This window comes from Hemiscyllium ocellatum, chromosome 2 (genome assembly GCF_020745735.1).
Source record: "Hemiscyllium ocellatum isolate sHemOce1 chromosome 2, sHemOce1.pat.X.cur, whole genome shotgun sequence".
Lineage (NCBI taxonomy): Eukaryota > Metazoa > Chordata > Chondrichthyes > Orectolobiformes > Hemiscylliidae > Hemiscyllium > Hemiscyllium ocellatum.
Genome location: NC_083402.1, coordinates 124,481,181 through 124,504,642, shown reverse-complemented (window position 1 = coordinate 124,504,642; position 23,462 = coordinate 124,481,181).

The following is a 23,462-nucleotide window of genomic DNA, read 5'->3' as shown; positions in this document are numbered from 1 at the left end:
CTGAAACTTGAAAGGGATCAGAAAAGATTTACAAAGATGTTGGAGGATTTGAGCTATAGGGAGAGGTTGAATAGGCTAGGGCAGTTTTCCCTGGAGCGTCAGAAGCTGAAGGATGACCTTATAGATGTCTACAAAATTATGTGAGGTATGGATAGGATAAATAGACAAAGTCTTTTCCCTGGGGTGGGGGAGTCCAGAACTAGAGGACATAGGTTTAGAGTGAGAGGGGAAAGATATAAAATAGACCTAAGGGGCAACTTTCTCACATGGAGGGTGGTACGTGTATGGAATGAGTTGCCAGATTGAAGTGTTGGAGGCTAGTATAATTGCAACATTTAAAAGGCATCTGGATGGGTATATGAATAGGAAGGGTTTGGAGGGATATGGGCTGGGTGCTGGCAGTTGGGACTAGATTGAGTTGGGATGTCTGGTCAGCATTTTTCGAGTTGGACTGAAGAGTATGTTTCTGTGCTGTACATCTCTATGGCTCTTTGACTCTGCAACCATAGAAAGTTCCAGAAAACCATCTAAATGTTATGAAAACAAGATTCGGCTGCAGCCCTCGCTGTTGGAATCATTCCTGGAATTTCTGGAATTGTCTGAGGCCTACCAAGGAGACCAGCATGGCAAGAGACAGAGACCAGCTGAACATCCAGAGAGAAAGGGGAAGAAAGCAACTTTGCCGACCCAGCGAGATGGAACCACAGAGAGAGAGAGCAACTGTGTAAATTTACAAGAGACTCAGGAAGTATTGTAACCTTAAAGGATCAAATAGGTTTAGGGGTAGCCTGTTTAGTATTAAATATTATTGTAATTTGTTCCTAGTAAAGTGTGAATATTTTGTTTTGGTACCAGCTTGTGTTCTTACTGATTTGACCACTTTGGTATTGTGGGACATCTAGGCAAACTCATTCATAACATTCTGTTTGGAGTAGTCTGTAACCTGTTTAAAGGGGAACTAGACAACAGTAAAGACATTTAGTGGGGAGTCAGATCAATATGTGGCAGATAAAGGACTAAAAGGATATGGTGATAAGGTGAGATGGAGGGTGGGAACAGTCTCACGCATAGTGTTTAGCTGTACAACAAAATTCTTTATATAATATATAACTTTACTTTGAGGAGGGGAATCCTAGATATGACTGGAGTAAACTATTTCTATGGTTACATTGCTAAAGGTAAAAGTGGAGAGCAGAAAAGATAGAGAAATAAGAGTTTTGGCAATATGGCAAAATAAGGCCACTGAACACCCTCTCATGATTTTGATTCCATTTTTCTTAATCCCTTTTCTCAACAAAAATCTATCAATCTTTCAGTTTCAAAGATTTAACACTTATTGAGGGAGAGAGTTCCAGATTTTCCTTTTGTGTGAACAGGATCTTTCTGCCATCATCACTGAGCAAACTCATCCAAACTTTAAGATCATGGTCCTTTTTTTCTGGACTCACTGCACTGCTGAGAAGAGGTAATTAACCTGAAACATTAAAAGTGTTACTCTGCACAGATGCTGCTAGACCTGTTATCATCGATTCCTTAAACCACCTTAAACACCACAATCAGGTCACCTCTCAAAGTTCTACTGAAGGAAATGCTAGCCTCAACAATGTAGCCGGTGCTTGTAATTTAACTCACAAGGTCCCTTTATCATTCAGATGAATTCCTGACATTAATTTTATTAACGTTCCACTCCCAGTCAATATCCAGCATTAATGTGCTGTGATTCGGTGGGTAGCCCTCCTTCTTTGCATTAGAAGGTTCTAAGTTCACACACTATCCTAAATATATGAAATAAATAACTTGAGAGAATTGCCCCAGAGCATTATTGAAGAAGCGCTGCTCAGTTGGTAGGTGCTGCCTGTTTGGTGAGTCATTAAAGCCAAGTCCCTGTTTTATCTTCTCTGATGAAGACAATGGATCTTCTGGCATTATTTTAATAAAAGAGCTGGAAAGCTATTTACAGTGGTTTGGCAAATAAATATCCTGCAACTAGCATCACTACAAATGGTCATTATTGCTTTGCTGTGGATGGGATTGTGCTGTGTGCATATTGGTTGTTGCAATATCTACATTATAATAGTGACCACATTTCAAAATGTTTTGTAGAATGTTGTTAAAACCTAATGCCTTGACTGGAACTACAGAAGTGTGTCTTCTTTTGCTAATTCCTCAAAGACTGGCTTTTCAGGCCCACCTCTGCTATCTGCACTGCCCATATATGAAGCACCCCCACTGATCATTCAAAGCAAGTCTTTTTCCTTACCAATGCCTGTGTTCGAGAGTTTGTACTGCAGATCCATCTGGCCATAAATGTCTTCTGCGATTAAGACAAGGTTCCCTTTAGCTGCAGGAATTACAAATTCAAGATATAAACAAAAAAAAATGAAGCAGACGGGCTTGGAAATGAGAGCAGAAAGGGGGAAAGAAGGAAAGGGGGGTGCTGGGGTTGGTCAAGACTAATTGTGCCATTTAGTATAATAAGCAAGTAAGTCTCAGGAATCATGACAGGAGATCAAAAGAGCAGAATTCAGAGTTTAAATATCTCTGTGTTGTGTCAAACTGCTCCATGATCTTTCCTACACAATGCATTAACAGCAAACTCAATGCATATTATTAACCTTCAACCCTGTCTTAATGTTGTCTGAAGTATCTTTTATCGAAGCAGTGAGATCTATCCTGTTACTCACGAATGGCAACCTTGCATTCTTTGATCTCGTTCATCCATGAATCAATGAAATTCTGGCAAAAAATCATATCTCCTGCCCAGGACGACCGACCCCACAGATGCTTCCTGTAGTAGTTGAACTTGTTAATGAAGTTCCTCTCACAGTGAAGGCAGCAGCGAGCCGTCCTCGGCATCACAAGGAGGATGAGGAAGGAAGATGCAAGCATGTGCTCCTGCACCATGACTGCAAAGCATCCCCCAGTCTGTGTGTGGCATGAAGGGGACCAGGGAGTATGAGCGGCACTGGTAATGTGAGGTACACTGGGGAGTGGCTGCCGTGCCCCATTGCCTCTTAGAACCTCCCTTATTCTTTTCATCACAATGCAATCCCAGGAGTCCAAGCAAAGATGACTGGCTTTGTGACCAAATAGTCGTATCAGTCAACAATCAGATTTAAGTCTTCCCTTTGTGATCATTGTCAGGAAATCATTCTAGCCTTCTCTAAAGGTGCCCAGCTCCACAGATGTCAGTCTTCGGCCAATTTGAGTCAATCCACATGATATCAAGAAATGGTTAGAAATATAGCAAATGCTATTGGTTATTAGATTAGATTATCTAAAATGTGGAAACAGGCCATTCGGCCCAATAAAACCACAGCAACCCTCCAAAGAGTAACTCACTCAGACCCATCCCCTTCTGACTAATGCAACTAACACTATGGGCAATCTAGCATGGCCAATTCACCTAACCTGCACATCTTTGAATTGTGGAGGAAACCAGAGCATCCGATGGAAACCCTGGGAGACACTGGGAGAATATGCAGACTCCACACAGACAGCCACCCAAGGCAGGAATCAAACCTGGGTCCTTGGTGCTGTGAAGCAACAGTGCTAACCACTGAGCCACTATGGTACACAAATGCCAGACAATGACCATTTCTAATAAGAGAGAATATAACCATCACCTCTTAATCATCACCATCACTGAATCCTCCACTTTCAACATCCTGGGGATTACCATTATCTAGAAACTGAACTGGGAGAAAGTGAGGACTGAAGATGCTGGAGATCAGAGTCGAGAGTATGATGCTGGAAAAGCACAGCAGGTCAGGCAGCATTGGAGAAGCAGTAGAATCGACGTTTCAGGCAAGAGCCCTTCATTAGAAACTGAACTGGATGAGCCATATAAATATGGTGGCTCAAGAACAGGTCAGAGACCAGACATCTTGCAGCAAGTAACTCACATTCTTACTTCCCAAAGCATGTCCATTATTGAAAGGCACAAATCAAGAGTGTGGTGAAATATTTCCCACTTGCCTGAATGGGTGTAATTCCAACAACACTCAAGACACAACATCATCCAGGACAAAGCAGTCACTTGGTTACCACTGCATTCACAAACATCCACTCCCTCCACTACTGTAATCAGTAGCAGCAGTGTTTACCCTCTACATGATGCACTGCAGAAATTCTCCAAGGCTCCTTGTACAGCATCTTCCAAACCCACAACCTGCTTCCACTTAGAAAGACAAGGGCAGCAGATATATGGGAATATCAATATCTCAAAGTTTCTATCAAAACTCACCATCCTGACTTGGAACTATATCACCATTCCTTCAGTTTTGTTGGGTCAGAATCCTCGAAATGCCTTCCTAATGGAATATGGGTCTACCTACAGCATATGGACTTGTTCAAGAAGGCAGCTCAGCACAGGAAATTAGGGATGGGCAATAAATGCTAGCCCAGCCAGAGATGCTCACATCCCATGAATGATTTTTTGAATGGTAGCCAAGATGTGGATATGCTGGTGTTGGACTGGGGTGCACAAGGTCAGAAGAGACCAGATACCAGGCCCTGGCCTGTTTTGACACCATCACCTTGATAACTTGTTATGATCTCTCTACCTTAATTAGTTTGTACAGTATTGGATTGCTTGTTACTTTGGTTAGACCCTCAGCATGTGACCCTTATATCTATCATGTTATTCCAATCGTTTGGTTTGTCTCCAGCACCACCTTAGCTTTGATTTTTTGTAACTATCTCTGTGTCTCAATTAATCAAATTATAGGTATTCCCTTCACTTGTGATTCAGCTGTGAATCAAACAGTCTGACACTCTTTATCACCTGCAGAGCCCCTATTACTCAGCCTGCTGACACTGCACTCACACCATTTGTATGATCTTTTGATCTCTCTGATTATAAATTCTGTGCCTGGGTACCTCTCTTCACTTCACCTGACAAAGGGGAAGCATTCTGAAAGCTTGCAATTTCAAATAAGCCTGTTGGACTATAGCCTTGTGTTGTTTTACTTCTGACCTTGCTTTTTTTTAAAGAATTGTCTAACTTAAACTTTAAGAGGAAAAGAATACTCAATGGTGCCATTTGTTGTGAGTGGTTAATGGAGTATCATTCTAGGTTAAGGAATGCAACTCTGTTTGGAAGCCTCGTTTATTTCCATTGTCAATTCTCCCTAATCAAAGGAACGGTTTACCCCATCTTCAATCTTTCTGTAATTAATAAAAATTTTGAAAGACATTGGAACAAAACACCTTTCTTTAATACCCCATAATTTTTCTCTCAAGCTTTCTATCAGCATGTGTCTAGTGGATAAAGGTTGCAGTATAAATGCAACATGTTCTGTTCTTCATACTAAGCTACATTTTATGCATCAATTTAATAAGTTTAAGCATGACTAAACTGCACCTCCATTTCACCTCGTGTAATCGGAAATTTTAACAATTGACATTTCATGGTGCAGAGGAGGAAAGCTTCATCTATGCTATGATGTTTTTCATTATGTGTGCAGAATAATGAATGTCTGGGATTGTGTTACATAGTACTAATGCTCTTGAGGAGCTCCAACGAATTATGTCATGCAAACATATTCCACTGTCCCTTCTTAGAACATTCTGTAAACCACTTCCTTTTAAAAAATCTATCTTTTATAACTGCGTTCCTGGTGCCAATTTTTCAGGATTGCCACTCACGATGAAAGAAAGGCACGCTTGAAAATATTATATTACAACACACAAGCATTGAAAAATCTTTGAAGAAATAATTAATAATTCACATTCCCCTTGGGGAATAAAAGCTCCACTGGAAAAGTGGTACAGCCTGGGCTAACTCGAAAAAGTAAGGATAGGATTAAATTAAAAGAAGAATCTTAAAGTGTTGCCAAGAAGAATAGTAAGCCCAAGGACTGGGAGGGTTTCAAAAATCAATCAAAGGTAGACAAAAAATGAATCAAGAGACAGAAAGTAGAATAAAGCAGCAAAAAAAGTCAGATTTGAAAGGTTTTACATGTATGTACAAGGGAAGAGATTAATGAAAATAAACGTGGATCCTTTAGACACTAAGACAGAAGAAATTATGATGAGACTAAGGTAATGGCAGAAACGTTCAAAGAACCATAGTTTAAGAAAGGTGGTAAAGACAAGCCAGGGAACTAAAGACCAGTAAGCCTGACATCAGTGGTGGGCAAGTTGTTGGAGGGAATCCTGAGGGACAGGATGTACATGTATTTGGAAAGTCAAGGACTGACTAGGGACAGTCAACATGGCTTTGTGCATGGGAAAGCCTGTCTCACAAACTTGATTGAGTTTTTTGAAGAAGTAACAAAGAGGATTGACGAGGGCAGAGCAGTAGATGTGATGTATATGGACTTCAATAAGGCGTTCGACAAGGTTCCCCATGGGAAACTGGTTAGCAAGATTAGATCTCATGGAATACACGGAGAACTAGCCATTTGGATACAGAACTCAAAGTTAGAAGACAAAGAGTGGTGGTAGAGGGTTGTTTTTTTCAGACTGGAGGCCTGTGACCAGTGGAGTGTCACAAGGCTCGATATTGGGTCCACTCATTTATATAAATGGTTTGGATGTGAGCAAAAGAGGTTAGATTAGATTACTTACAGTGTGGAAACAGGCCCTTCAGCCCAACAAGTCCACACCGACCCGCCGAAGCGCAACCCACCCATACCCCTACATTTACCCCTTAGCTAACACTACGGACAATTTAGCATGGCCAATTCACCTGACCCGCACATCTTTGGACTGTGGGAGGAAACCGGAGCACCCGGAGGAAACCCACGCAGACACGGGGAGAACGTGCAAACTCCACACAGTCAGTCGCCTGAGTCAGGAATTGAACCGGGTCTCAGGCGCTGTGAGACAGCAGTGCTAACCACTGTGCCACCGTGCCGCCCCTATTGTTAGTAAGTTTGCACCAAAATTGGAGGTATAATGGACAGCGAAGAAGATTACCGCAAATTACAATGGGATCTTGACCAGATGGGCCAATGGGCTGAGAAGTGGCATATGTAGTTTAATTTAGATAAATGGCAGGTGCTGCATTTTAGGAAAGCAAATCTCAGCAGGACATATACACTTAATGGTAAGGTCCTCGGGAGTGTTGCTGAACAAAGAGACCTTGGAGTGCAGGTTCACAGCTCCTTGAAAGTGGTGTCACAGGTAGATAGGATAATGAAGAAGGTGTTGGTATGCTTTCCTTTACTGGTCAAAGTATTGAGTACAGGAGTTGGGAGGTCATGTTGTGGCTGTATAGGTCGTTGGTTAGGCCACTGTTGGATTATTGCATGCAATTCTGGTCTCCTTCCTATCAGAAAGTTGTTGTGAAACGTGAAAGGGTTCAGAAAAGATTTACAAGGATGTTGCCAGGGTTGGAGGATTTGAGGTATACAGAGAGGTTGAATAGGCTAGGACTGTTTTCCTTGGAGCATCAGAGGCTGAGGGGTGACCTGATAGAGATTTACAAAATTATGAATGGCATGGATAGGATAAATAGACAAAGTGTCTTCCCTGGGATAGGGGAGCCCAGAACTAGAGGCATAATCTTAGGCTGGAGGGGAAAGATGTAAAGAATCCTAAGGGACAACTTTTTCACGCAGAGAGTGGTGATATAGATCGTTATACATGCTGAGTTTTGACTCAGTGTTATGACCAGACCCCAGACAAGGTTCCCCAAAGTATTAAGGTTCCAGATCACAAATCATTAAAATCTGGGTGAGGAGGGGATGAACTGCCTCTCTTTCTTTATTCACCAACCTCCTCAGTTCTTTGAAATGAGGCTAATTTAGCAAGGATTCATTCCAATTTAAAAGGAACAAATTTAATCAGCATTTTTTGAGAGAACAAAAGGGTGAGTTTATTAGTTACTAAATGTGAAGGATGTAGTATATATACACAGATTAGAAATAAGAAGTGAGTTTGAACCTCTGGGTCATTCATAAAGTAAATATGGTGGAAGGTTCATGGTTGAGCAGTCAATTTCGGGACTCTTAACTTTGCAGTTAGGTGAAATCCTATTGTCATGCTCCCTTTTAATAGTGGTTGACTGGCAACATTCTGAGCAAGATTCTCTGTTTCCTTCTGATTGGCTTTCTGGCTATTTGGCTTCCAATACTTCGAGTGAGAGAATCTTTTTGCCTGCAACATAGGCATGACTTAGCAGACAATTCTTTGACTGTGACTTTCATGGACACAGAAGCTCAAACATAGAGTACCACACGAAAACCTCGGTTTACTAGTACCTTTCCTAAAGCACATACAGACCAGGATTGCATTTGGCTTGTAACTCCTGGTTTGTTTCTTCCTGTAAGGGCAAAGCATAAAACATGCCTTTAAGCAGGGGCTTTTTGCTGAGAGTGGGAGTAACAGTCATTATCCATCATTATCCCTTCCTATTATTTCTCTCTCTGTTTCTCTCTTTCTCTGAAGTTTCCCTTTCACTGCACAGATGCAACATTCCATAGGTCCCTCACAGGACATTGCCAAGTAGCACAGAGATTAGACCTGCAGTCTTTATTTGTCTATAGTGGCCCTCTTTTAAAAAAAAATCTTGGAATTATATGTTAAAAAATGTCCACAATAGTTTGAGATTCTGAGCTATCTTTCTGATGCCTAGCAAGTGCACTCACAGGATGTCCCAAATGTGTTATAGCTTAAGAACCACTGCTTGAAAGTGTTGTCATCATTGTAATGTAGGCATCTACAGCAGCCAGTCCGCCTGGACCCAGCTCCTGCAAACAGCACTGTGACATTGACCTGATAACCTCTTTTCAGTCAAGTTGACTGAGGAGATAAATCTCTAGGACATGGAGATAATACTCTTGTTCCTATTCAAGACCATGCCATATGGATCTTTTCCATCTGCCTGAGCGCACAGATGGATTTTAATGTTGCATCCATAAGCCAAGACCGCTGAAAATGCAGCATCTTTTTATCACTGCATTGGATGTGCTGGCCTTGATTAAAATGCACTTAAATTTCTTGATTTACAAAAGATGTTATAGATTTCATGGGCATGAATGTTACCTACTGAGCCACAGTTGACAGAGAAAGCTATATACTGTTCCATACAAAGATATATTCACTGTAAGGCTTTTATCGATGAGGTTGCGCACTCGTTTGATTTTTGCTTCTCCACCCAGAAACAAAAAGCATCCCCTCCATTATCACATCTAACGGTTTCTTAAATGATCCTAATCTCTTGATCTGGGAGGCACACTCAAGATTAAGCTGCAGCTTCCAAATATGAACACAATGACATTGGGGTGTCCCAAGGCAAGTAATATGTAACAATGTACTTATAAAGATTGGTCAATGCTATAACATGGCAGCCAATTTACACGCAAGATCAACAAAGTGGAATGACAACACATTTGTTTTAGCGATGTTGGTTAAAGACTGGCAAGATCATTCACTGTTGCTATGATCAAAAAGTTTGGAAAACCATGATCAACTCTGCCACTTGGCATGTTACTGAGGTAACAATGACAGTGATGTTGATTAAGGGATAAAATATTTACCCCAAATAAAGTACTGACCCCAGGATGCCAGGGAGACCTTCACTGTTTTTCTTGGAGATTGCATCATGCAATCATTTAGGAGACAGTGAGGACTGCAAATGCTGGAGATCAGAGTTGAGAGTGTGGTGCTTGAAAAGCACAGCAGGTCAGGCAGCATCCGAGGAGCAGGAGAATTAGGACTCAAACATAAACCCTTCATTAGGAATAAGCCCTCATGTGATCCTTTACAAATAACCAGAATTAGTTTGACATTTCAGTCAAGAAGCACTCCTTCAGTAACTGCTCATCTGACGGTACAGCTTCTCTGAATGCTGACCTTCACATGTTGCAGATGATATTCACAGAATTGCCACCATAAAGATATCTGTTCAGTAAATGCATTCAATTAGAACCTTCCATCAAACGTGTATATTCTGAGAACCAAAAAACTGCACATGAAGATCACTGCAGTTGAACTTAATTCGGAATCGTGCTAACAATATCTTTGAGTCAGCTAAAGAACCAACAACACAATTAAATTATGAACACAGAATATGTAACTGTACAGCACAGGAACAGGGCCTTCGGCAAATTTGAATAAACAAATTAAAATCTTGGCCCAGATGTGGAGACTGGGCGTACCCCCAAAGATGCAGGTCAGGAATCCTTGGAAGTCCTGACATACACACTCTGAGGGAATTGCGTGGGCAGTTTACATTTCTCCAGCATTTGGAATCTTTTGAAAGTCTCCGACTCTGATTTGGAAGATTCTCACTCACCTGAACATTATCCAGGAAATGTTAGGTAGATAAAAAATAGTTCTAATTCTGGTTAACAATACAACTAAACCATTACACTCGACTGGCTCCGTGACTGCACTCCTGACATCAAACTGCAACCGATCACTGCCTGAAACTGACCAGATCTGACCTCTTGTCGACCCCTCTAGTGAACACATCCTGATCCAACCTGATCCAACCCTATCCAATCCAACCTGCTCACTCTCACTGAACCCAGGCACACTTTTACCCAATCCAACCCAACCTGAATACCTCATGTCACAGCCCTATCACTTCCTGAACTCAGTTCCCTCACTATGAACCAAGTACCCTTGCCCTTGACCCAATCCACCCGGGCTATACTCCCCATCTTCCAACTCCCCTGACACCCTGACTACTTGTTTCATCCCTTTGATCTGACCAACTAACCACCTACTGGACTTACCTCCTTATTTACTGTTACCCTACCTCCTCACCCTATGTACTTTTCTGCCCATCTCCTTATGCATCAGCCACACAAACCTCTCACTCACCTGCCATCCTAGCCCCATGTTCTTTTTCCACCCTACCCACTCACCTACCTGCCAGCACTATATTCCCCACCACCCTGCTGATACCCTACACACTCACCCAGCTGCCACCCTAACCCCTCACCCATCAACCTGTCACCCTACTCCCTTGCCCACTTCCCTTATGTATTTACTTAATCTCGGTCATTTCTTTGGCACTATTAAACTGTGTTTACTTATGGGAGTACAGCAACTAGGACCATAAAAAGGTTCATGGTTTCCATGATGATTCTCCATGCTACTCCATTAGAGGATTGTTGCACTGTGTCCATTATGAAAGCACATACATCAGAAGATGAACCCAGAACAATCAGACAAAACTAAGCAACTGTTTGCCTGATCTGTATCAGATTTAGGGACCAACCAAAATCAGCACATTTGGGCCTTGAGATGTATCTTTAACATAATAGATTTTTACAATATTTACTTTGCTGATGGAAATAACTTTCAAGCAGATTTAATTTGTGTTTCCAACTTGTTTTCCCTGAAACAACTTATTGCTAATTTATGTAGTCACATCATACCACAGGACATTTTAATAAAACTTAATAAGAATGAAAAAAAAAAGAAAGTGGTTCCAGTGCTGAACATTTCAGTTTGAAAGTCTGGAATGGAATCTTAAGTTTGAAGAAGAAAAATGACTAATCTCCGAGAACTTACAGCTTTGACTTAGTTTTATTTTAATTGAAATGGGGGAAATCAAGTCATTTCTGAAATTTTTAATTTCTGTTTAAAAGCTGATCAGACAATGATCTCTGAAATAAAAAGAATTAACGTTTCATTTGACAGTCAGAAATTGATTTTTACAGTGTTGCTTTGCAAATGCCTTTATTAAAGAATGAATGTGTATAGACCAGTGATCTCTGAATTAAGCTGTCTACAGCTAAGTACAAATCACTGTTGCTGTGTGTCAGAAAACAAGTATTAATGTCAAACTGCTTGCTGGACTGTAATAGTGGATTAGGATTGTTGAATTCAGTTGTTGAATTTCGATTGTTGAAACCCTTGTCATCTTTTCCTGAATTTTGTTTTGTATTGACAGCAATGTTTTCTCTTTATTCCTTCATGGTACATGAGTAGCACTAAGCGGACCAGCCTTTGTTTCCCATCCTCAATGCCTTCTGAATTGGATGGCTTATTAGGTTATTTCAGTGGTCATTAAAAATCAACCACATTGCTGTGGTCTCTGGAGGAAAGTTAGGATAGGATATTTTCTTCACTAATGGATTTTCATGACAAATAATGATGGTTTTCATGTTTGTTTTAGTATTCTATATTTATTAATTGAATTAAAATTTCACCATGGAAGTGAAACTCTTTTCCACAGCATTAGCTTGAGTTTCTGAATTGCTGACTCAGCAATATTACCATTATTCTAATATTTTCCTCCATTATAGAATGTAAATCACAGTAGTTAAATAATCTTGCTTTAAAACTGAAACAAAACAGCAATCAGAAATTTCCATAAATGACTTTCCTGTGCAAATCAACTTCAGTGAGGACTCTATAAATCTTCTCTCTTTTTTACAGGTTCTCCATTGGCAAGCATGTTCCATTACTTAAATAGACTAACTCACAGAAAGGTGCATCTACCTTTGCAATGAAAATACGAGGATGAAAGTACATAATGATTAGATTCTTTAGCATTATAAGGCAATTGAATGAGCACTGAAAAAAAGTTTCAAGTCTATAGGAAAAGACATAAGTATGAGATCATTTGGACAGCGCAGTTATGATGCGCCAAAAAACCTCCTTCAGTATTATATTATTCTGTGGATCTAAAAAAAAATCATAATATGATCCAACAGCGTAAAAATAACATTCAAATCCATGGAGTATGATCAGATCAGAAACATATTCCATTAATCTTCAATCAAGGATATAAAATGTTTGGAAATGTTTATGCTGAAGAGGAAATGTGTGATTGGATCTTCATGTTCAGGCAAGAACAATGATACAAATTTTGTTTCTATTTGATGTGTTATTGTGACCCAGGGGTCTCCTTGTTTAAGTTGGAAAGTAAGCAACTTCATTCAACAAGGTTGAGGGAGTTGATCTGAGGAATCAGCTTTATTCTTGGATAAAAAAGTAATATTTTCAAAATCCAAAGCAATGAACTCCAAATGAATGCAAAGTGATCCACAGATATAAGAGTCAGATGTTTGCTTACTCATCAGAATCCTGAACAGATTTATGAAACTGTACATTGGAATCATGGATGACAGTTAGAATTAAGACAGTGGAATATACAAAGGTCACTCTGAACATATTCATTAAATCCAATATATTAGAGTTATACATTCCATTGTGAATGTATTGTGATTGTAGGGAATAGTGGAGGATAATATCAAGACACCAGATATGAGGGTCTTCACTTTTATGGAAAAGCTTTGATTGCTCTCCTCAGAACAGGAAAGGTTAATGGGAGATCTAATCAAGGTGTTCAAAACCATAAATAATCTTGGGAGAATAAATGAGGAGAGATTATTTCCTGTGGCAAGAGGGTCTGTAAGCAGAGCACACAGACTTATAGTGATTGCCAAAGAACCAGGAAAGTATCTTTTACTCAGTGAGCTATTGTTATCTGGTATGTGCTGCCTAATAGGGGAGTGGAAGCAGATTCAGTAGTGACTTACAAAAAGAAAATTAAATATATCCTTGAAAAACAAAAGTTCACAAGTGTATGGGGAAAGGATGCATGAATATACTAACTGGATGGCTCTTTCAAAGATCCAGAACAATGGGCTGAATAGATCTCTCTGTGGTGTGTTATTTAACGATTATATGAGAAGATGACATAAACAGTGTTGGAGGACATTGGTAGGTGAAAGTATTTTGGGTCAATAGATAAGTGGTGTGCTATACAGGCAAGCAAGTCCTTAGTTGTGCATATCTTGTACTGTCACTTGGGCAAGCTGCCCGAAATGTCAAGCACAATCTCCTCATTGTGATGAAAGAACAGAGCTCAGAAAGCTTGTGATTCCAAATAAACCTGTTGGACTAAAATCTGGTGTCAGATAACTTCTGACTTGAGGAAGATAGAATAAGAGGTGGCCATTCAGCCCTTGCAGCCTGTTCCTCTATTCAGTGAGATTATGTCAAATCTGTATCTTAGCTCAATCCATCTGTCTTGATTCTATCTCTCTAAATACACTAGTCGAGCAAAAACATCGACTGCGTTTTTTGTGGAAAAGCATTTAACACATCAACCTTTGTCCAAAGAAATCTTTCCAAATTTCTCTCCAGACTGGCCTTGACCAGAATTTAAGGTGGTATCTCCTGATCCTGGATTCCCTAAACAGTGGAAATATTTTTCTCTGTTTAACCTTTCAAATTTTATAAATTCGAACATTCTCAATCAAATTGGTCATTGACCTCCAAATACAAACCTGATTAGTGCAGTATTTTACTGTAAGCTCAGGTCCAGAAACCTGGTAACATCCTGGCTTGGGAAGAACACAGGGAAATCAACCATTTTGATTAAAAAGTTGAATATTTGGATTTTATTGAGCTTCTATCATGCATGAATAATTTTATGCCTGGACTTTGTAAACAATGGCCTAGGCTGCCCCACTTTAATCACAGGGCACAGCGTTTTTGTCGAGTTTAGTTTTGTTTTGTTTTGCTGATGATTGAACAGCCAATAATTGGAATATTGGAATTGGCCCCCTGCCTCTACTAGATATATATGTATGGCAGGGGAAGGTGTTATTGTACTAAACCAAGGTTATATAATCCATTCGATGGCATAACACCTGTGATACCACAGGAGGTAGTGGGTTGGTGATGGCCTGACGTGGACAGTTACATTCACAATTTGAGCTGTTCCTTGTGCTCAGCTTGTGGCCATATCTTCCTTGGCCCGATCTCAACGATTCAGGATTGTCCAAATTTGCCATGAAAGCTTGAAACCTGGAACTTTGCCACTCAGGTTAGTTATCGGGCTGCTATTAGTGATGTTTGCAGACAACCAGGAGGTACGCTATCAAGCACCGGGATTACCATCAGTATATTTTTCAATCCCATAGAAACAAGAGTATTGGAATTGACTTCACTGACTACTGTTGCTCCAAGTTGCATTCAATTAGAATCTTGGCTGTAATAAAATGTTCCAAGGTGCTTCACAAGAGCAGACACATTTGAGTTACATACGAAGCTATTAAGGGAAATTGGTCAAAAGCTTGGTCACAGGGTTAATTTAAATGAGTGTTTTAAAGGAAGAGAGGAAGAGATAGAGAGGGATGTAGAAGGAATTCCTGAGCTAAGGGCACAAGTAGCTGAAGGCACAACCAGTGATGGTGGAGATAAGATCAAGGATGTGCAAAAGAGCAAAACTGGAGGAGTGTGGAGATTCTGGAAGGTTGTAGAGCTAGACAAGGTTGCATTAAGTATCTTGGCTGCATCATTGCTGCTGTGAAATGGATGGAGTATTTCTTTAAACTATTGCCAACCTTTTGGTCTTGTTCACTGAGTGATTGCTTAAGCAAGCACAGCAGCCATTTCCAGCCCCTGGGAGTGGGAGTTAGAACAGACAGTCAAAGGAAGACATGATAGAGATATCTGTTAGCAATTCTTCAGACTCACTGCCACCATCTACCCCAATTCTTAAAACTGCTAAAATCATTTGCAAGTAGTGCCAGTAAAATAAACAGCCCAATGTTTCTATATTAGCTTTTTGTTTAAAACTACCTTGGAAATTCTAAATTCAGAAAAACCTTAAAAATGACAAAAGAGAATTGAATGCTTTATTTGTTTACTTGAATCAGGCCTCCAATATCAAGAGTGGATGAAGTAGAGGCAGAAAAAGTGAGAGAAACACCCAGAGCGAGAGATGGTGAGGAAAAGGGAGGGAATCAATGGGTCAAATTTGATTTGTTTTAGACTTTGTGGAGGCTGGTGGAAATACAAGACAATGTGTGTGTGTGTGTCCGTGTGTGTCCGTGTGTGTGTGTGTCTGTGTGTGTGTGTGTGTGTGTGTGCGCGCATGTCCGTGTGTGTGCATGTCCATATGTGTGTGTGTATACGCACATATCTGTGCACGTATTTGTGTCTCTGTGTGTGTGTATACGCACATTTCCGTGTGCGTGTCTGTGTCTGTGTCTGTGTGTGTGTATATTCACACATATCCATGTGCGTGTCTGTGTCTGTGTCTGTGTGCGTGTGTATGCACGTATCCGTGTGTGTGTCTGTGTCTGTGTCTGTGTGTGTGTATATGCACATATCCATGTGCGTGTCTGTGTCTGTGTGCGTGTGTATGCACGTATCCGTGTGCGTGTCTGTGTCTGTGTGTGTGTACTTTCCATGTTCCAGTTGTCTTGTGTCATATTTAAAAGGCAGTTGCACTTCACATCAGGAGTCTTCTTTCAACTTTAACCCAACTGGGACATAACAGAGACCAGTTGGAAAGCGGCACCATACTTTATCAGTGTCTCCTTTGACCTTCTCCTGAAGGTTTTCTAAGGCAAAAGGGAAGTTCTTCTCCCTGCGGATGGCAACGAAATCAAGGCCATCCTAACTGATAAAGTCAGCAGTACAGAGGTAGCTGGGGAGTCAACGTCTAGGAGAACCTGGCTTCAGAACCCCTAAAAGATATGATCTGCTGCACACAGTCACAATTTGTACCACTGTCTACTCAATGCTTCGTGCTCCTATGAATGTGAATTTGCATTATAAGGTTACCACGAGTAAGGCTGGCACACACAAAATTGGGGGTCAGACATCTCCAACAGCTGCCTCATGTCTATCAATGTCTGCCACTTCATTTCTCTGGCCAGTGTAGTACCAATGGCACCAGAGTGATACTGATCAACATAAACAGGCTTCAATCCTAATAATCCTTCATCAGTTTCCTGATGAAGTGCTTGTGCCCGAAACGTCGAATTTCCTGTTCCTTGGATGCTGCCTGACCTGCTGCACTTTTCCAGCAACACATTTTCAGCTTCAATCCTAATATTGTAAACGTCTATGGCAAAAAAAAAACAGTATTTTTCTGAGGGATCCAAGTTAGTAAGCATTCTTACACCCATCCAACCTTGGAGGATGAATCCACTTTGCCAGGTTCAAAACTCATATGTGTGATCAAGTTTATGAACAGATATGTTTTTTAGTGAACTAGATTCCACTGTGAGTGTAACTGCTAATGAGTATTCATAACATGCTAATTAATGCAAAACAGGAACCTGAACAGAAATATGGTCAAGAAACTGGGCCCAGCTGAAACGCTCCAAAAATTGAATAGCAAACTTATCCCTCCAGTTAGGAAAATGAAATTTTGACTCCTGCTCATTTAACATGCTCCATAAATTCTTCTAAGACAAGTGGGGAAAATTGTATACATCAAGGGAAAGACTATCTCGCTGCTTCTAACTCTCTTTCTCCTTCTTAGATTTTCTCGAGATCTACAAGTTTTTCTTCTCTGCAATCTTCCCGTTTTAGCTCTCTTGCAAAACCCTGATTTTACCTCTACCATTGCTGACCTTGCTTTCAGTTACCTGTACCCTCAGCTCTGGAAACCCCCCCCATTAATCTCTCCACCTCCTTCTCTCTTCCATTAAGAAGCTCATTAAAATCTTCAAGGAGAAAGTGAGGTCTGCAGATGCTGGAGAGCAGAGCTGAAAATGTGTTGCTGGAAAAGCGCAGCAGGTCAGGCAGCATTCAAGGAACAGGAAATTCGATGTTTCAGGCATAAGCCCTTCATCAGGAATGAGGAAAGTGTGTCCAGCAGGCTAAGATAAAAGGTAGGGAGAAGGGACTTGGGGGAGGGGCATAGGAAATGTGATAGGTGGAAGGAGGTCAAGGTGAGGGTGAATAGGCCGGAGTGGGGTGGGGGCGGAGAGGTCAGGAAGAAGATTGCAGGTTAGGAGGGTGGTGCTGAGTTCGAGGGAATCGACTGAGACAAGGTGGGGGGAGGGGAAATGAGGAAACTGGAGAAATCTGAGTTCATCCCTTGTGGTTGGAGGGTTCCCAGGCGGAAGATGAGGCGCTCTTCCTCCAACCGTCGTGTTGTTATGTTCTGGCGATGGAGGAGTCCAAGGACCTGCATGTCCTTGGCGGAGTGGGAGGGGGAGTTAAAGTGTTGTGCCACGGGGTGGTTGGGTTGGTTGGTCCGGGTGTCCCAGAGGTGTTCTCTGAAGCATTCCGCAAGTAGGCGGCCTGTCTCCCCAATATAGAGGAGGCCACATCGGGTGCAGCGGATGCAATAGATGATGTGTGTGGAGGGGCAGGTGAATTTGTGGCGGATATGGAAGGATCCCTTGGGGCCTTGGAGAGAAGTAAGGGAGGAGATGTGGGCGCAAGTTTTGCATTTCTTGCAGTTGCAGGGGAAGGTGCCAGGAGTGGAGGTTGGGTTGGTGGGGGGTGTGGACCTGACGAGGGAGTCACGGAGGGAGTGGTCTTTTCGGAATGCTGATAGGGGAGGGGAGGGAAATATATCCCTGGTGGTGGGGTGCGTTTGGAGGTGGTGCAAATGACGGCAGATGATACGCTGTATAAGGAGGTTGGTGGGGTGGTAGGTGAGGACCAGTGGAGTTCTGTCCTGGTGGCGGTTGGAGGGGCGGGGCTCAAGGGCGGAGGAACGAGAAGTGGAGGAGATGAGGTGGAGGGCATCGTCGATCACGTCTGGGGGGAATCTGCGGTCCTTGAAGAAGGAGGCCATCTGGGCTGTATGGTATTGGAACTGGTCCTCCTGGGAGCAGATGCGGTGGAGACGAAGGAATTGGGAATATGGGATGGCATTTTTACATGGTGCAAGGTGGGAGGAGGTGTAGTCTAGGTAGCTGTGGGAGTCAGTCGGTTTATAGTAGATGTCTGTGTTGATTCGGTCGCCCGAGATAGAAATGGAAAGGTCTAGGAAGGGGAGGGGGAAATCTGAGACAGACCAGGTGAATTTGAGGTCGGGGTGAAAGGTGTTGGTAAAGTGGATGAACTGTTCAACCTCCTCGTGGGAGCACAAGGCAGCACTGATACAGTCATCGATGTAGCGGAGGAAAAGGTGGGGGGTGGTGCCAGTGTAGTTGCAGAAGATGGACTGTTCCACATATCCTACGAAGAGACAGGCATAGCTGGGGACTATGCGGGTGCCCATGGCAACTTCTTTAGTTTGGAGGAAGTGGGAGGATTGGAAAGAGAAGTTGTTCAGGGTGAGGACCAGTTCAGTCAGTCAAAGGAGGGTGTCAGTGGAAAGGTACTAGTTGGTACGGCGGGAAAGGAAGAAGCGGAGGGCTCTGAGTCCTTCGTGATGGGGGATGGAGGTGTACAGGGACTGGATGTCCATCGTGGAGATAAGGCGTTGGGGACCAGGGAAGCGAAAATCATGGAGGAGGTGGAGGGTGTGGGTGGTGTCCTGAACGTAGGTGGGGAGTTATTGGACTAAGGGGGACAGAACCGTGTCGAGGTATGCGGAGATGAGTTCGGTGGGGCAGGAGCAGGCTGAGACAATGGGTCGGGCGGGGCAGTCAGGTTTGTGGATTTTGGGCAGGAGGTAGAAACGGGCGGTGCGGGGTTGTGGGACAATGGGGTTGGAGGCGGTGGATGGGAGATCCCCTGAGGTGATGAGGTTATAGATGGTCTGGGAGGTGATGGTTTGGTGGTGGGGGGTGGGGTCATGGTCAAGGGGGCAGTAGGAGGAGGTGTCCGCGAGCTGGCGTTTGGCCTCAGCGGTATATCTTCACTTGACCAAGATCTCGATCACCTGCCTGTAATATCATTTCATGTGACCCCAATGTCAAATATTTATCTGGTAAAGCTCCTATGAAGAAAATTTAAACATTTTACTACCCTCAGGATGGTAACTAAATACAAATTGTCAAGTTCATCATAGAATCTCTACAGTGTGGAATCAGGCCATTCAGCCCATCAAGTTCACACCAACCCTCCAAAGAACACCCCAGCCAGACCCACCTCCAACCCTATCCCTGCATTTCCAATGGCCAACCCACCTAGCCTGCACATCCCTGGGCACTTTAGCATGGCCAATCCACCTTAGCTGCACACCTTTGGGTTGTGGGAGGAAACTCACACAGACACACGGAAAATGTGCAAACTGCAGACAGACAGTCACCCAAGGGTAGAACCAAACCCAGATTTCTGGCACTGTGAGGCACCAATGCTAACCACTGAGCCACCATGCCACCTGTTGCTGTTGTCATTGGGGCAACACAACCCAGAGTCTGAGAGACCCATGTGCCACAGAAACAGCCGGAGTTAGCAAAACAGAGAGAAAGTGAGAGAGCTAGGCAAAGGGAAAAAGGGAGGAAGAGACAGAGACAGACAGAGGGGGAACAGATGTCTCAGCTATTTGCAGAAACAAAGAGAGAGTTAATCATGTCAGTGTAAAATATGTCTTTCTCCCCCATGTTATTTTTGAGGTTTATTTTGTTTAGTGTAATACAAAGAAATTGGATTTTGAAAGCTCTGCATTTAACCAGAGAGGGCTAATTATATCACTTATATTTCAGTTCAGAGTTTGAGAAGCTAAATGCAACACCCATGTTATCCGATTCTGAACATTCTAATCTCTTACAGCTGCAGTGGTTATAATAACTGAGCAGTCAGCAACAATGTTATTGAGCACTTACATGTAAAACTGGCTTCAGGTTTGGAACTAAGACTGTCTTGTTTTTCTGACCCAATGATCCTTCTCAACTCTGTCAGATTCCAACCCTGTACAGTGTTGACAGTTCCACCCAAACTCTGCTAGATTTTGGACCCTAGCATCTTCAATTCAGTTATGGTTCAATGCATTGGCATTGTCACCTCTAAGCTAGAATTTCTTAGGTTCAGTCCCATGCACTCTAGAACCTTAAGCTCAAAACTTAGGCGAACTCATCCAATGCATTACTCAGTGTGTGCTCCACTATCAAGCCGGACCATCTTTTGGATAAAATATGGATCAGTGGTTAGCACTGCTGCCCTCAGCAGGGCCCCAGGTTTGATTCTAGCCTCAGGCAACTGTCTGTGTGGAGTTTGCACATTTTCTCAGAGTCTGCATGGGTTTCCTCTGGGTGCGCTGGTTTCCTCCCACAATCCAAAGATGTGCAGGTCAGGTGAATTGGCCAAGCTAAATTGCCCATAGTGTTAGATGCATTAGTCAGAGGGAAATGGGTCTGGATGGGTTACTGTTCGAAGGGTCGGTGTGGACTGGTTGGGCCGAAGAGCCTGTTTCCACACTGTAAGAAATCTCATCTAATCTAAATCCTGTCTATCGTCTCAGGTGTACATAAATAACAGCATGACGCTATTTTGACAAATATCAGGGGAACTCTCCATGATGTTCTGGCCAACATTTTTACCCCTCAGTCAATAACTCCAAAACAGCTCATCACATTGCTGTTTGCAGGATCTTACTGTATGAAAAAGCTGACTGCAAGTATGCCTGTATGCCAACAATGATTACAATCCAAAAGGTGCTTCATTGGTTTTGAAGTGGTTATGGACACCATGAGGTTGTGAATGTTGCTAAATCTAACTCTTTCTAACTACCAGCGCTCTCAGGTGCTGACCGCTTTCGAACATTATCAGATCTTGAGGCTGAATTTCCCTTGAGGGAGATCGAGGTGTTGGGAGATTCCGTATTCTTCTGCTGGAAGAACAGTGAAAGCTGAGAACAAAAAGTGTGAATGGTGGTTTGTGCCATTTTGCCACAATTTCTGCCAATCTCATCTAAACGGAAGTCATGGCCATCAGATGAATGAATCCCTGTGATAATGTTACTTCTCGTGCTTTCATAACAGTTCTCACCCTGGCAGTCTAAGATGACCCTGTACGATCTCCACATGCTGCTGAATAGCAAGAGCACAATTCTCCCAGCCCCTGAACTCTCCAGGAAATGATTTCTTCTCTTATGCTGCCATAGCCCAGGCTATTTAGTTTGTCGGACTGATGCAACTGATCACAGCTGCTCACTGTAAGCCCATAGGCGAGCCCTCCAGTCAGAGTATTGCTGTGCCATAGTAACCCCTTCATTCTATACCATTCTAAACCACCCCCTGACTCGCACTTCTACAAACTTCCTAAACATATGTGTTGAGGAAAGAAGTTACTGCAAGTTATTTTTGCTTATTAAAAGTGACACCTGGACTATCCCTCTCAAGGACATACCAGAATAAAGCGAGGCCTGAAATCAATTACTAAATGCCTGAAGGAAGATATGCTGTTCCTAACTTGTTTCCTTGCAAAACATTCGGACTGTATTGAGAACACGTACAATTCTAAAACAGCAATGCTCTCGGAGGAGATGATTAATCCAGATTGATACTAAAACATTGCTTGCTCTGCAAGGATAAGAAACTGCCAACTCCAACTAAATTTTAGATTGAGAACTCCCATCCAGTTAGAGTAAACTGTCATTCACATCGGCATCATTTTGTAATAATGCATGCACACTGTTCTCTTCTGTCTTAGTCAGAGAAGGCAATAGTATGGAACGATGTAGACTGAGACAGCCTAGACTTCAGTTGCCAGTCTGAGATTGGATGTGATGGCCCTCAACAAGGTAGGTTTGGGAATATTGTTGATAGAGGCATTGCTCACAAAAGCATAGAGCTTACACTGCAATTACAGACTCCAGCTGAGATATTGCAGCCAATATTGAGCCACACATGAGGGAAGGTGTCAAAGCCTTGGATTGGTGTAGAGTTTACTAGAATAGTACTTTGGTGTTTTGCAGAGAGACTGGAGAAATGTTTTTTTCTCTTGACAGTGAGGAAGTTTGAGAGACTATTTAGGAAATGTGATCAAAACAATTTAAGGTTTCAATGAATCAAATTGAAGAAAGTGTTTCCAGTGGTAGGCAAGCTGCTGACCAGAGAACACATTCAATTGGGATTTACTCCAGAAGGACAGAGGGGAAGATGAGGAGAATGTATTTGAACAACAAGGTGCTGTGATCTAGAATGCGCTGGTTGAAAGGGTGTTGGATGCAGATTCAATAATAACTTTCTGACACGCAATAAGATAAATGCTTCTCCCTTTGTCACATCCCCTGCAAGTGTCAGCTGAGCTTTTATGTTCAAATCACTGGAGTAGATCTTGAACACAAACCATTTGAATACAGAGAGAGATGTTAATCACTGAATCAAGGCTGGTACCATAGATTGTGGCGAAAACAGCTGTGTTCCGAATAGCATCCAAATTTCAGGTAAAATAGAATCAATTAAATTTGTCTTAGTTTTTCGAACTCTTCTGAAACACTTTTCACATCATTAATCTTGCATGAGTTGAAACAACTCAATTTAGGTAAGCACACAATGGAAAAATGAGATTCTCAGTAGCAATCAATATAGGGAAGTCTTCCTCTAGTTTACTTTGGAGTAATTTGGCTGCATTTGGTTGTTTAATTTGAATTTGGTTTCTGACTCCCCAGTGGAATGGGTCTATGATTTCTTATCCTTTCCACTACATGTACTGTTATAAACAAATCAGCTTCATGCTAAACTTAGGCATCAATAACAATAGCATTAGCAAAGTACCTTTATATAACACTTTGAATGCAGATAGCCTTCTACAGACACTTCAAAACAGCATCATGAAACTAAAGGCAATACGAAAATAAGGTGAGTGGCTATTACGACAGATGGTTAAAAGCTTGGTCATTGAGGTAGGTTTTGGGGAGCATTTTTGAACAGGGCAGAGGGTTAGAAAAATCTGAA